Source organism: Cynara cardunculus (genome assembly GCF_001531365.2).
Source record: "Cynara cardunculus var. scolymus isolate 2C chromosome LG 14, CcrdV1, whole genome shotgun sequence".
Classification (NCBI taxonomy): domain Eukaryota; kingdom Viridiplantae; phylum Streptophyta; class Magnoliopsida; order Asterales; family Asteraceae; genus Cynara; species Cynara cardunculus.
In genome coordinates, this window is record NC_037541.1 from 4203737 (window position 1) to 4219837 (window position 16101).

The 16101-nt window shown below is 32.8% G+C and overlaps 1 long non-coding RNA gene across 2 annotated transcripts; it reads right to left on the bottom strand.

The window, feature by feature from the left end:
* Window positions 1–14109: 14109 nt before the first annotated feature.
* Window positions 14110–15502, bottom strand: LOC112527016. Of its 2 annotated transcripts, none has more exons than XR_003070672.1 (3): window positions 15408–15502; window positions 15145–15267; window positions 14110–14974 (listed from the first exon to the last, which is right to left on the bottom strand). It is a non-coding gene; the product is annotated as an uncharacterized LOC112527016 (long non-coding RNA). The 2 variants fall into 2 exon arrangements; XR_003070671.1 differs by lacking the exon at window positions 15145–15267 and having other exon boundaries at window positions 14112–14637; window positions 14720–14974.
* Between the last annotated feature and the right edge of the window lie 599 nt (window positions 15503–16101).

Below are 16101 nucleotides of genomic sequence, written 5' to 3' on the forward strand. Positions count from 1 at the left end.
TACAGATTTACTTGAATGTTCTTCACGAAAGAAATAATGATCTTCGTTGCTTCGTTCTTACATTTTAAGAATTTTACCCATGTGTATATTAAATAGTCATCCACAATGACTAACACATATCTCTTGCCATTAATACTCTAAATATGCGTCGGACCATAGAGATCCAGATTTAGCAATTGTAGAGGACGTTCAGTACGTGTTCAACTTTGGACTTATGAGAAGCCCTTTTCATTTTACTCATTTAACACAGTGCACACACATGGTCTTTATGGAATTTTAGCTCAGGTAGACCTTTCACTAAACCATCTGTTACCAACTTGTTCATGTTCTTGAAATTGAGATGTGAAAGACGTCTGTCACAACAAATTTTGTTGTAAGGAAGCCTTGGACATTAAGCAGACATCAGTATCCACTTGCAAATTGGATAGATCAATTGTGTGGAGGTTTGAATTTCTGATTCCGGCTAGAATCTTCTTACCATTTAGTTCGGACGCTACACCGGTTAGATCTGAAACATACCTCCAGATTTTTATCACGAAACTAACCTATACTAAATAGATTATGTCCAAGCCCTTCTACAAAAGGCACTTTCTTAATCATTAGATTTCCTTGTATGACGTCACCATATCCGAGGATAGCTGAAAATTGATCATTTCCAAACCTGACAGTTCCGCCAAAAGATTCAACAAAGTTAGAAAGTAAATCTTTCCTACTAGTCATGTATTTAGAACATCCGGAATCTATGAACCACACATGTCGGTTAACCTGCAAAATAGATCAGTTGGAGGTATGCTATACGTACCAAACCAACTATCTTTCAAAACATATTTCTTTTGAAACTTGGATTTATCATGATAAGCATCAGAACAAACATTATAAATAGCATTAAAAACAATAAAAGAAACAAAATCATCCTATCCACAATAAGAACAACAAATTTTGCCTTTTGCAAGCTGAATTATCTCATTCAATGAGTACTTTTTGACATTTGAAGAATTATTATTTACATCTTTTGCAAAAGTGTTCTTCCTATGTAAACTAGATGACTTTGATGACTCTACTGGCATAGATCCATTTACTCTCCACACAAACTTGTTCTTCAAAGAGTTATCTGAAACATCAGAAATAAAATCATCAGATAATTTTTCATGACAAACTTTATGTTTCAGATTTTTAGCAACACTCTTCTTCTATTTCTTTGAACGTATTTTAGTTTTTCTCTTTTTATAATAAGCGTTCACATAAACAAGTTTTGATTCAACATTTGAACTTTCAGCTTCAAAGACCTTTTCCGAATCCTCAGCCTTTTCATTTTCTTTTGCAATAAAATCAACAGGCTAGGAAGTTGTTGAGAGAAATCAAATTGATCAATCTCTTCATCTAAACATGTATCTGAATTAAGAATTTCTAGAAAGATCAAGCTTTTCTTTTGAAAATTCGATCTCATCTGACTCAGAAGTTTCACCAAAAGATTTTATAATAAAGTTTCCCATAAAAGCTTTACAATAGGAAGCTTCATAAACAAAAGACTGAACAACTTCCTCTTCTTCACATTTTGAAATTCAAAAATCTTGAATTTTATTCAAAATAATTTCTTTTTCTTTAAAAATATTTTCCAATTAAACAATTTGTAAAGTTTTTGTTCAACTGGTTTTGAATTGAGTTCTGCATTTGAAAACATGTGAAAATAATTTGTAGAAAGTAAAAGAACTCTAGTTTCATAACTTTCATTTAAATCTGTATAATTGTAAGGAACTTGCATTTTGTCATTTCTCTTCCTATTAAAATCTTCTTGTTGTTTAACCTCGTCGGATGATTTCATGAATTAAATTTGATATTCCGGACCGAGGTCAAGATATTCAAATTTATAAAGTGTAAGTGAAAAACAAAGAGTTTTCTTTAAGTATTTCGGATTTTCATAACCCAACCCTTCTCTTGGATTAAAAAATCTAGTTTCGGTTGGTTTATTCAGAAAAATAGTTTGATTTGTTTGATCTCTCTTATACAGCTTTTGCTTCAAGGTCTTTGAGTTTTTCAATTGAACTTCTATTTTGTAATTCAAGAGTGTTGTTTTTAACTATTAAATCATCATTTGTCAACTCTAATGACTTGTATTTTGCATATATTTCAGATATCTCTTCAGACAAGATATCTTTTTGCTCAAAACTTTTTATTATCAGATAGCAAAGATTGAGCCCAAGCAACATTTCCAGCATTTTCAGAATTAAGCCAATATATTCATCTTGTTGCCTTTTAAGATCATTTTCTAAAATAACAACTCGATCTTTTTTAGTTTTAAGTCTGTGCTAAAAATCTTGCAATTTAAGCATCATTTTGTGAATCTATTCAAGACAAGAAAATTCTAGTACCTCAGCACTTGAATCAGAATTCTCTTTCTCATTCTCATATATGTCTTATTCAGCCCTTGGCATCAAACAAATATGTGTCACAGCCTCAACTTTTTTATCATCATCTGTCAGATTGAGCACTGATCATCTTCAACTATTAGAGCTTTGCCAGCATCCTTTTGCTCAGAAAGAAGGAACTTGTTTTTGTAGTAGTTAGTGTTCTTTGACATTGGTTTCCTACAGTTGGCAGCAAAGTGTCCCTTCTTCCCACAATTGTAGCACTTAATGTTTTCATCTGCAACACTTTTAACAATTTTTTTCTTTTCATCATTCTTCCTTTCAAACTTCTTCTCTTCATACCTCTTCTTCTCACCAAACTTATCCTTGTACTCACACTTAGAACGGGATGAAAACCTCTGGTTGTTGGAATGCTGCTTCTTATAAAACCTTTTCTGAAAAGCTCTTGTAAGCATGACCATGGCTTGTTTAATCTCTTTCATCTCAGAGTCTGAGTCACTATCAGAACTCTCTTCAACAGAAGACTCATTTGACACAATCACTTCTTTCACTGACTTTCCAGATTTAGATCTACTTTTCTTCTCATAAAAAAACTAAGGCCAAACGATCACTCATATCCTTATCTGTATTTTTCTTAGCTTCTCTCAACTCCAAAACTTCTTCTTCATTTTGTTTGAGAGTCTCATACACCTCATGGATATCAATATCAGATAGAGACTTTTTGTATCTGATATTGTTGGCAAAAGATTTCCATTCAGGATGTAGATTACTCAAAAACTTAACAATTACTTCAATCCTCGTCTAATTAGTATCATTCTTTATAAGCTTATTCAGACCTCTAGTAGCCAATCATAAACATCATCCAAGATTTTTTCTTCTCTAGCCTTAAACTTCTCATAGCTAGTAATACAATTAATCACTTTCAATTGAGTTCCGACCTTTAAACCCATAATCATTTTCTCAATCTGGTCCACTTTTTATCATCATTTGAACACAGCCTTGAACCCAACATTATTTTTCACTAAGCCCTTTTCATTTTAACCATTTCACACGCTGAACACACATGGTCTTTATATGGGACTAGATTGAGAAAATGATGATGGGTTTAAAGGTCGAAACTCAATTGAAAGTGACTAATTGTATTACTAGCTATGAGGTGTGTAAGGCTAGAGACGAAGAAAGTTTGGATTATGTTTATGAGAGACTGACTAGACTTCTGAATGAGCTCATTAACTATGATACTAATAAGATGAGGATTGAAGTAAATGTTAAGTTTTTGAGTAATCTACAGGTTGAATGGCAATCTTTTGGCAACAATATCATATACAGCAAGTCTCTATCTAATATTGATATCCATGAGGTGTATGAGACTCTCAAACAAAAAGAAGAAGAAGTTTTGGAGTTGAGAGAAGCTAATAAAAAGACAGAGAAGGATATGAGTGATTCTTTGGCCTTAGTTTTTTCTAAGAATAAAAGTAGATCTAAGTCTGGAAAGTCAGTGAAAGAAGTGATTGTGTCAAGTGAGTCTTCTGTTGAAGAGAGTTCAAATTGTGACTCAGACTATAAGATGAAAAAGCTTAAACAAGCCATGGTCATGCTTATAAGAGCTTCTCAGAAAACGTATTGCAAGAAGATGCATACCAATAACCAGAGGTTTTCATCGGTTCTATGTATGAATACAAGGAAAGTTTGGTGAGAATAAGAGGTATGAAGAAAAGAAGTTTGAAAGGAAGAATGATGAAAAGAAGAAATTTGTTAAAAGTGTTGCGGATGAAAACACTAAATGCTACAATTATGGGAAAAAAGGACACTTTGTTGTCAACTATAGGAAACCAGTGTCAAAGAACACTAACTACTACAAAAACAAGTTCCTTCTTTCTAAGCAAAATGATGTTGGCAAAGCTCTAATAGCTGAAGATGATCATTGCTCAATATGATAGATGATGATGAAGAAGTTGAGGTTGTGGCACATATTTGTTTAATGGCAAGAGCTGAATTAGATTTATCTAAAAATGAGAAAGAGAATTCTAATTCAAGTACTGAGGTACTTGAATCTTCTTGTCTTGAACAGATGCACAGAATGATGCTTAAATTGCAAGATTTTTGCACAAACTTAACTGAAAAAGATCGAGTTGTTATTTTAGAAAATGATCTTAGAAGGTAACAAGATAAATATATTGGCTTAATTCTGAAAATGTTGGAAATGTTGTTTGGGCTCAATCTTTGCTATATAATTTAAAAAAAGGTTTTATAAGCAAAAAGATATCTTGTCTGAAAAGATATCTAAAATATCTGCAAAAATACAAGTCATTAGAGTTGACAAATGATGATTTAAAAGTTAAAAACAACACACTTGAATTACAAAATAGAAGTTGACTTGAAAAACTCAAAGACATTGAACAATTGAATTACAAAATAGACTTTAAATGAATATTATGAAACTAGAGTTCTTGCACTTTCTACAGATTACTTTCACGGTTGTTCAAATGCATAACACAATTCAAAAGCAGTTGAATAAAACCTTACACTCCTACCTTGCTTTTGAAAAAACAAATTGTTCAATTGGAAAATATTTTTAAGGAAGAAAGACTTTCATTTGAAAAAGAAAAAGAAATTATTTTGAATAAAATTCAAGATTTTGAATTCCAGAATGTTATAAAAGAAGAGGAAGTTGTTCAGTCTTTTGTTTCTGAAGCTTCCTCTTGTAAAGCTTTTATGGGAAACTTCTGTGCAAAATCTTCTAGTGAAACTTCTGAGTCAGATGAGATCGAATTTTCAAAAGAAGAGCTTCATTTTTCTAGAATTTCTTAATTCGGATACATGTTTACATGAAGAGATTGATCAATTTGATTTCTCTCAACAACTTCCCAACCATGTTGATTTTATTGCAAAAGAAAATGAAAAGGCTAAGGATTAGGAAAAGGTCTTTGAAGCTGAAAGTTCAAATGTTGAATCAAAACTTGTTTCTGTGAACGCTTATTATAAAAAGAGAAAAACTAAAATACGTTCAAAGAAACAGAAGAAGAGTGTTGCTAAAAATCTGAAACATGAATTTTGTCATGAAAAACTATTTGATGATTTTATTTCTGATGTTTCATATAACTCTTTGAAAAAAAAAGTTTGTGTGGAGAGTAAATGGATCTACGCCAGTAGAGTCATCAAAGTCATCTAGTTTTCATAGGAAGAACAATTTTGCAAAAGATGTAAAGAATAATTCTTCAAATGTCAAAAAGTTCTCATTGAATGAGATAAGTCATCTTGCAAAAGGCAAATATTGTTGTTTATATTGTGGATGGGATGATTTTGTTCCTTTTATTGTTTTTAATGCTATTTATAATGTTTGTTCTTATGCTTATCATGATAAATCCAAGTTCCAAAAGAAAAATGTTTTGAATGATAATTGGTTTGGTACGTATAGCATACCACCAACTAAATCTACTTTGAAAGAACCTATACTGAAATGGGTACCTAAAATCAAATGATTCATTTTGTAGGTTAATCGGCATGTGTGGTTCCTAGATTCTGGATGTTCTAAACATATGACTGATAGGAAAGATTTACTTTATAACTTTGTTGAATCTCTTGGCGAAACTATCAGGTTTGGAAATGATCAATTTTCACCTATCCTCAGATATGGTGACATCATACAAGGTAATCTAATGATTAAGAAAGTGTCTTATGTAGAAGGACTTTGACATAATCTATTTAGTATAGTCAGTTTCATGATAAGAATCTGGAGGTATGTTTCAGATCTAACTGGTGTTGTAACTGCTGATGGTAAGGAGATCCTAACCGGAATCAGAAAGTTAAACTTCTACACGATTGATCTATCCAAATTTCAAGTGGATACTGATATCTACTTAATGTCCAATGCTCCCTTGCAACAAAATTTGTTGTGGCATAGACGTCTTTCATATCTCAATTTCAAGAACATGAACAAGTTGGTAACAGATGGTTTAGTGAAATTCCATAAAGACCATGTGTGTGCAGCGTATTAAATGAGTAAAATGAAAAGGGTTTCTCATAAGTCCAAAGTTGAACAAGTACTGAACGTCCTCTACAATTACTACATTTGGATCTCTCTGATCCGATGCGTATTTAGAGTAACTATGACAAGAGATATGTGTTAGTCATTATGGATGACTATTCAATATACACATGGGTAAAATTCTTAAAATGTAAGGATGAAGCAGCGAATATCATTCTTTCTTTCTTGAAGAGCATTCAAGTAATCTGCAGTTGTCTGTTCAGAAGTTAAGAATAGATAATGGAACTGAATTTAAGAATAAGACTCTGGGCTCCTTCTTGGATTCTACTGGTATCTTACACACTTTCTCGGTAGCCCGGATACCACAGTAAAACGTTGTTGTTGAGCCAAAAAACAGAACTTTAGTGGAAGTCGTGCATACTCTTCTTTTTCTATTTATGTGGGCTGAAGTTGTTGATAYGRCCTGTTTTACTCTRAACYGATCTATCATAAATAAGAGGTTTGGTAAAACGCCATATGAACTTATTAATAAACGATCCCTAAGAATGAAGCTGTTTTCATTGGCTACCCAAAGAATTCTGCTGCATATCGGGTTTACAATAAGAGAACAAAGATTGTAAACGAGAGTGTAAATGTATCATTTGATGAAGCTGTTGATTTGGCTTATGGACAAGACGGTTCTGAACCCGTGCTAACAAATAAACTTTCGCATAATGCCAATCCATTCGAATCTTTTACTTTTACTCATAATTTTTTGAACTGGATTTATTATTTGAAAACTTTTATGATGAATATTTTGGTATAAAATCTGATAATTCAAATATTTTGTCCAGGGATAATGAACTACATTCTGAAGAACAACTATCCCGTCCATCTGTAGATATACCGGTTACAAATTCTGAAGAAATTGATGAAGAGATAGTTTAAGAAGAACAAACTTGTCCTATTTCTTGTGAAGAGAGTTTGACCAATAATCTGCGAGAGGTCTCAGTAGTTCAAGAGGAAAATATAAAGACTCTGCCAGAAAATCAGACTGCTTCAACTTTAAATGTTGAACCTTCACATGAACTAGTTCAGGACAACTTCCCCAATACTTATATGGATCAATATTCAGACCAATCTTCATACATTCCTCTACCTCATTGTAGTAAGTGGACCAAGAATCATCCAATAGCGCAAATTACTGGAAATCCTAATTCATCTATACAAACAAGGTCTGCTACTACAAATGAGTGCTTATATTCTACATTCTTAAGGAATAGATAACCGACTAAGGTGTCTGAAGCCTTAGTGAATCCAGATTGGATTATTGCAACGCAAAAGGAGCTCAATCAGTTTGAAACTCTGAAAGTTTGGAGATTAGTTTTGCGTCCAAAAAATAGGACAATAATCGGCACGAAATGGGTATTTATAAACAAAAAGGATGAAGATGGTGTTGTTGTCCGAAACAAGGCTCAGTTAATAGCAAAAGGATACAATCAACAAGAAGGCATAGACTATGATGAAACATTTGCTCCGGTGGCTAGAACTGAAGCCACTAGAATGTTTTTGGCGTATGCAACACACAAGAACTTTACTGTGTATCAAATGAATGTCAAAATGGCATTATTATATGGTCTTCTCAAAGAAGTGGTTGTTTCTCAACAGAAATTTTTTATCAATGATTCTAAGTCGGACCATATCTATATCTTTGACAGAGCGTTGTATGGTTTAAAGCAAGCCCTGAGAGCCTGGTATGATATTCTTTCAGAATTTCTTGTCAAACCAGATTTTTTTTAGACTCTTCATGGATCTAGTGGCTGGTGAATCACTGATCAAAGAGCGAGCTGCTGCCAGGTTCAATTAGGTTTCTCGAAAGGTAAAAATGACACAACTCTATTCATCAAAAATGGAAAGTCTGATATTATCTTGATACAGATTTATGTGAACGATATAATATTTGGATCTACAAATCCTAAATACTGTAAGAATTTTTCAGCCTTGTTGGCCTCTAGATTTAAAATGAGCATGATGGGTGAGATGAATTTATTTTTGGGTTTACAAGTTAAACAACTATCCACAGGTATTTTTATTTGTCAAACAAAATATATTTCTGATATCTTGAGGAAGTTTAATATGGAAAACTGTTCATCTATTAAAACACCTATGTCTCCTGGTTCAAAATTATATGTTGATCTTACGGGTAAAACTGTAGATCAAAAGACCTATCGAGACATGATTGGTTCTTTAATGTATTTTACCTCTTATAGATCAGATATTATGTTTTCAACACATCTCTTTGCCAGATACCAGGCAAATCCAAAAATGTCTCATCTTAGTGTTGTTAAACGAATTTTTTTATTACATTAAAGAGATAGTTGATCTTGGACTTTGGTATCTAAATGATACTGGTTTTGAACTGACTACTTACTTAGATGAAGATTATGCATGGTGTATGTTGGATAGGATAAGTACTTCAGGTCGCGTTCAGTTCTTAGAAGATAAACTAGTAAGTTGGGCGTCAAAGAAGCAGAATTGTGTATCCACTTCTACAGCTGAAGCAGAATATGTAGTTGCTGCTAGCTGCTGTTTTCAAGTTATTTGGGTGCGCACTCAACTCGAGATTACGATTACTCCTATAATAAATTTCCAATTATGATTCGAAGAATGTTATAGCTATATCATGTAACCCTATTCAACACACTAGAACCAAACATATAGATATCCGGTATCACTTCATGAAAGATCACGTAGAAAAAAGTACTAGTGAACTATATTTTGTTAACATAGAATATCAGTTAGCCGACTTATTTACAAAAGCTTTAGAAGAAAAACGTTTTAGCTTTTTAATATCTAAGTTAGGCATGCTAAATTTGAAAATATGATATATTTTTTTATAAAATTTATTCAATAGATTGATAATCCTAATTTTATTAGTCAATGTCTTTGACTGATAAACTTATGATTTTCATCTATATTGAATTCAATTTATGTCAAATTCAATGTTTTCAAATATCTGTATTTTCAAAACATATGTCAGTAATCATATTTTCTCTGATCAAATGTTTTTTAATGTGGGATCTATATTTAAGGGGGGTGTTTGAATATCTTTATCTGATCATTTTTCAAAGGGAGTAAATACTTTTAATTCATATGTGATTATAAATTTGGAATTTAATTGATATAATTTTACAAGATTTTTGGAAGATGAAGTTTTGAGAGATGAAGCCTTATCTGAACAAAGGCTTGTCCGATGAGGACCCTATCCAGATAAAGTGTTACCCGATAAAGGTCCAATCCGGACATAGTGTTGTCCAAGGAAGAGGGTATCCGGACATACTTTGAACGATTTGGTGATCTTTCCGAAAACTTGACTGATGAATAGGTCTCCGGATGCAGTCTTGGGCAATGAGTGTCGTATCCGTCCAAGGCCTAATCATTGAAATCCTTATCTTTCACTTGAACGATGAGTTAGTTCATCGATTAAAGGTTGAACGACGAGCTTGTTCATCGACCAAAGTGTTCGGCGATGAACTCCCTCGTCTTTCATAGCTTTGAGCGATGACCTTACTCATCGCACAAGGCTTTGTTCGATGAAGTTTGTTATCGGACAAAGTGTCATCCTTAACAGTCTTCAATCCGCGTGACTTGTTTTTTTATCCAATCATTCTTTGCCCAACGTCTCAATTTTAACCCTATATAAAGGGTGTCCGATGTCCTTTTCATTTTTTACCTCATTTGTTTTATCTCTCTTCACCGTGCCATTTCTTATACTTCATCGGACGAGTTCTTCATCTTCATCGATCAAGTTCTTCATTCCTTTCATCGATCATTAATCAAGAGTTCATTCAAGATCTTTCATTTCATCTATTTTCTTTGGACTGTTGGACTGTTGAATCTTAATCTTGGATTTAATCTGTTTAAATCTCATCTAAAATTTAAAAAGGTTTCATCTTAATCTCTTAAATAGAAACTGTTCTTAAATGTTTAAATCATTGACCGATGAACTATTCTTGAGTGACAAGAAAGCTTCCTTAATATGTTTCATATGAGATTTTCAGATGTGAGCGATAAGGTTCAAATCAACACTGATCTGTTGTTGAATGTGAGATGAAAACATATGAGCGATAAGTGTTTTTAAATTTCTTTTGAGAGATGAGTGATTTGTTTAAGTGAGCGATGAGCTGCTTTAAAAAATGTTTGAGCGATAAGAGTTTTATCTTGACCAGTGAGGAGTATCAATGCTATGAGCGATGAGTGTATTTGAAACCTTGTCAGATGAGAGTTAAGACTTTGAGTGATATGTTTCATTGACCGATGAGAAATTTCTAACTTTGAGCGATAACTATTATTTTTAGTAGTATTATTTTCTTAGATTTAGAAAAAAAATTAGTTTAAATTTTTTTAGTTTAATTTTTTTTTAACTTTCATTTTTTTAAGAGTTTAGCTTTATTTTTTTGAGAGTTCAATTTTTTTTATATTTTTTTAGTGTAAGAAAATTTTATTTTTTTGTTGAGCTATAAAAGCCAAAGTGAATTTTTTTCAAGTTTTGAGAGACAATGTTACAAAAAAAATTGGCAAAAAGTGGTACTTTGAGTTTTTGAGCCAATTTTCTGTTATTTTTGGGAATTTAATTTATTACGGGTAAAATGTTGGCTATGGAAAATCTGAACTCAATTCATGAGTCTGATGATGAAAACACCATCTCATCAATTAGATCTCTACCACCCTCATACTCCCATTCAGCAAATAATACCGACCTCGATGAACTCATATTCCCAAAAGCCTTATATCTCAACCTTAAACCAAACAACGACCACCTTAACTTCGAAATGTCCGTTGAATATTCAATTATACTTGAAATTCTCAAAGGCCATCCAATTGCCTACGCTCTTACAGCTACGGCTGATGTCCCTCTCGTATACCTACAACAGTTTTGGTACACCATTTCCTACGTCAAAGAAGGGAACCAATACTACTTTGAAGGACATGTAGACAATTTCATGAGTCGTTTAACTCCAAAGAGATTGTGGAAGATCTTTAGTTTGCCAAAACCTAATTTTGTGTTCGGATTTGGTGATTTTGAAGAATTTATTTCTAATGAGGAGCTCTGCCATGACATCAAGAGACTCGGATACTCTACTAACCCGTCGCAGTTTAGAAGAAAGTTTCTACCTTCGGTATGACATTTATTGTTCACAATACTAAACAGATGTCTCACATCCAAACTGTCGGAGTAAACACTTGCAGTAGTTCTTTCCTCAAGTTCTTTCATGGAATAGTGTTTAATCGACACTATGATTTACGATGGTGATATGGAACAAGCTGGAAGAATTAGTGCACGCGAAATTTTTTGCCTCCAAGGCTCGGAAATTCGTTCTCTTTCAACGATTCCTTCAACTGATCATACGTGCAATGATGCGGTCAAACAAGAACATTCCCTCTAGGCTGGACAAACCATTTGGACCAGACTACGAGATGCAATTATTAAGACCGCACACAGAAGTTGAAGATCTTGATTCGATTATGAATATACCTGATGAACTATTAGCCTACGCCGACCAGAGTTCTCACTTTGTGTTAGAATATAGGAGAGTTATAGATCATATAGTTCAACTAGAGCCGGCAGAAATTTCCCCGGGATCACCCCATGTCTCAGCTGAGCGTCATGAGGGTTTAGCTGTAGATGCCTTGTACCTGAACAAGATTGTGCTACGAGGGAAAATGTAAATGAGAGGGGTTTGGCGGGGGGAGACTCTGATCTGGCACAATCTTTTGATAATAGTACTTCTTCTACTTCAACAAGTTCAGAACAACTTACCTAAACACTTACCCGATAAGCGTTACTAGTAAAATTCAATATTATAGCTTACTTACCAGGTAAGATTTTAATCCACCAAAACGACATTGTATGTAACAATTTACCGGGTTAACCGTGGTAAAAGTTATCGCTATCAATTATCAGGTAAAACTCGTGATCCTTGTCTTTGCTCTTACCTGTAAGATTCTTGGTCATTGCCTTATTCATCCTATAAGTTAATGTGACTTGATAAACACTTACCCAGGTAAGCATTTGATAAACGGCACTAAGAAGGGCTATAATGTTGAACTAATGACGCTCCACCTTATATATAAGTGTTCACCATTTATATTGTATGTGAACGTGTTTGATCTCAGCTACTTTTATAGAGTTCACATGTTAGAGCTTTAAAAAAATTATTTATATTCAACAATAAATTATAAACTTAAATTTTAGAAAAATTTAGAAAATATAAGATAAAATGTCTTATATCATAATAAAGATATGCAATTGCGTTTACTTCTTTAGGATGCGTTTAATACATTAGACATGACAGAAAAGAACATGGATCATTGTTTCATGTTTGACAAGACTTTTTTATGAAACAGACATGAACAAAGTGAAACAAGCATTTTTCACCCCACCCTTTGAACAAGGTGGAACAAAACTATATTTTATCAATAAAATACAATAATAGTCTACAAGAATTTAATAAAGTAAATAAATCCAAAAAATTGTAGCATATAATAAAAGACAAAAAGAATTTAGTAGATAATTAGGGTCCAAAAATATATCAACTAATTATATTGGAGAAGAAAATAAAGGAAATTAATTGGACATTTATTATATGCTATAGTTTATTGTCTCTCTAATTTTTTTATTTCCAACAAGGTCTAATGATATTGGCTTTTGCTATCTATATATGTTTGACTATTTTCGTACTTCAACAATTCAACGTTAAGATCATTTGTTTGCTATTACTATATATTTATGTTGGATATTTTTATTAATTTATGCGTCTATTGACTATTGCTATTTGGTTATCTTAATCTAATTGTTTTTGTTGACTATTGTTATCTATTTTTACTTTTACATAAAATATTTTACATCATTTGACAATCAATTTATTGTTCTTATAATTTATGATGTGTTTCATGGTTTTGTGATTAATCAATAAATTTTTTATAGTAGATGTATTTAATAATGTTTTTTATATATGTCATGTTTCATAAATTTTTAATCATAACGTCTTATTTTAGTTGAGCAAAAAAGAAAGAAAATATAATTTGAATATTTTCATCAATTGTTTGACTTATGTATCTTTAATTGGAATTCCACCACACCACAAGATTCTATTTAAGTACTCAAACAATCATTTATTAAGATTTCGTATTATATGTTTAATGTATTATTTATTCTTATTGGATTTCAATGGATCATCTTTTCTTTCATATTCTTATTGATCCTCATTTGTTTACTTGCCTAGAAAACCTTGATAATCTTATTTATTATCAATCTTTCATTGACCCTCATGATTACTTCATTCATGTGAATTCTCTTTTTATATCAAAATAACACATATTTCTTGTTATGAACTAAAAAAATTCTTACTTTTTATAAAAATTTATCCACCATAGTTTTTATACTCTTGGTTTCAAATTACCTAATAAGAAGTATGTAAATTTAAGTACTCTGTTATATATCTATGATAAAGAAAAATAAGATTTTTTCCTCGGTAAATAAAAACATTTATTGAAATTTTTTCGTACTTACCGAGTGTCGTTACAAGAAAAATGAGTTTTGACGATGCACCTTTTAGCGATGATTTGTTTCCGCCACAAGTTAGCGACGACATGTTGTTATATACTCTTTCTGATGATAAATGAACTTTTAGCAACGACTTGCCTTGTTTCTTGCAGTGAGTCATGTTTTTACATTCGTACAGGACATATAAAATGTCAGGAACAGGCCTGTAACCAAACATTACGGTTTATGGTTCTAACTTAATTTGGGTATCATTGATTATCCAATTATCCAATAAAACAATCTTGAAAGATCAATCGATTCCTACTCTTGTGATGATCCAACTTCGAAGGACCATCACAAATTTTTTAACCGACCAACAAAACTACATTCTCTTCTGAAAACACAACGAAACCGATTGACCTCAAAAACTAAGATCAAAACTTTGATCGTTTTACAAAAAAACATGAACTCAAAAGACCTCCAATCCTTTCAAAATTCTTAACAGAAAAGGCATCTAATCATCGTCATGGATCCAGAAGCCCAAAAGTTAAAGCAAATTCGATCGTTCAAGTTAATAAAACAAACTGATTCAAACATAAGTAAAGATGATCCAGAGATTGATTACCGTGGGTATATAAGCTTGAAGGATGTATTACCAAATTCTTCGTCGAATTTCCATGTGATGAGCACCGACGACAATCAATTCATCAATTCTTCAAACATTTCTATAAAGAATGTTCTTGTGAAGCACGCAGCATCTGCATACGTCCAATCTGCATTCCTTCAACAACGGGATACGAATTGCTTAACAACTCTTGTGGAAAGGATTAGAGATATGACCTCTTGTGGATCGTGTTGGTATTTGTACGTTGACAGACCATTGGATGCTTGTTTTCGTGTAGTGTTTCAGTTCTTCCATTATATGGTTGATGGAATCGGAAGATTATGGAGAAATAGGATCACTATATAGTAACAAAATTATCATAGGTTTTTGCTGAATTCAACAAGGAGCTCCTATGGAATTGATGTGTATTCGATTTTAGGCTCTTCTTCCTTCCTGGTTCTCAAAACTATCCATTTATCGGATTCAAAGTCCTGAGACAAAGAGAAACAGATTAATGTAACTGATAATGTTCTAAGAATCTAAATATTTCATTGACACAATTTTAGTTTGAAATCTGATTATTTTATGTTCTATAGATTCATAATCATATTCATCAAACTAAAAATCTGATTATTATTTTAACATGACGTTTCTGTGGAACCTAGAAAAGGAGAAGCGAAGAACTGCTTTTCGCTGCTGACTATTTCCGGCAAACGACAACCCATCTGCGACTGTCTAGCGGCGGCGTCGAAGGCGGTGCTCTGTCGGTTTGTCGGTACTGTTTCTGGCGTTGCATTCATCATCAAAAATGAAAATTCTCACCGGCTGTTTTCGGATGAAGAATGCAATTTCGGAAATGAAAATGCATTTTAAGGAGATGAAATTCGGAAATGAAAACAGAAAACAAAATCAGAAGGAACGTACAGTTGTTGTTTTCTGGTTCCGATGGCTGGCTGGCTGGCGTTGAAGGCAGGTAGATGGTACGGTGCTCACGCCTCCTGGTCCTTTTACTAAGCCGTACGGTGGAGTCATATTCAACGTGAGCTAACGCTTATCTTCAGGTAATTTGAATGAAAAGAGAATTTGTATTTTATTTTGTTGGGATTGCAGTCCTCCTGTTGGGACGGCGCGTGGACTGCGATATGTCGGTTCTGGTAGCTCTGCCGGACCTGCCTTGGAAACGCATCAAAACTTTTACTCACTCCCACTCGCTTCCAAATGGGTGCCATTCCTTCGAATTACTTGATATTTTGCTCTCTTTTAACGGATAAAAATGTTGAATACAGTGTTGTTTTAATAGATTTGAATTAAAATCTTACCTGATAAGTATTTGATATATAAAACTGTTATATACAGTGTCGTTTTAATACTAAAATCTTATCCGACAAATTAAACGTAAGTGTTAACTATCAATGGTAAGTGTTAACTATCAATGGTAAGTGTTTACCAGCAATAATGGATCCAGAAATTTTTCAAACAATGGTATCATTTAACTATAAGAAAAAATTATATGGAAAAAATTTCAAATGATAGTACTGTTTTGACTATAAGAAACAACTATATGAAAGAAAAAAAAATCAAATGGTGGCACCATTTGGCTAAGAAAATGACACTAACA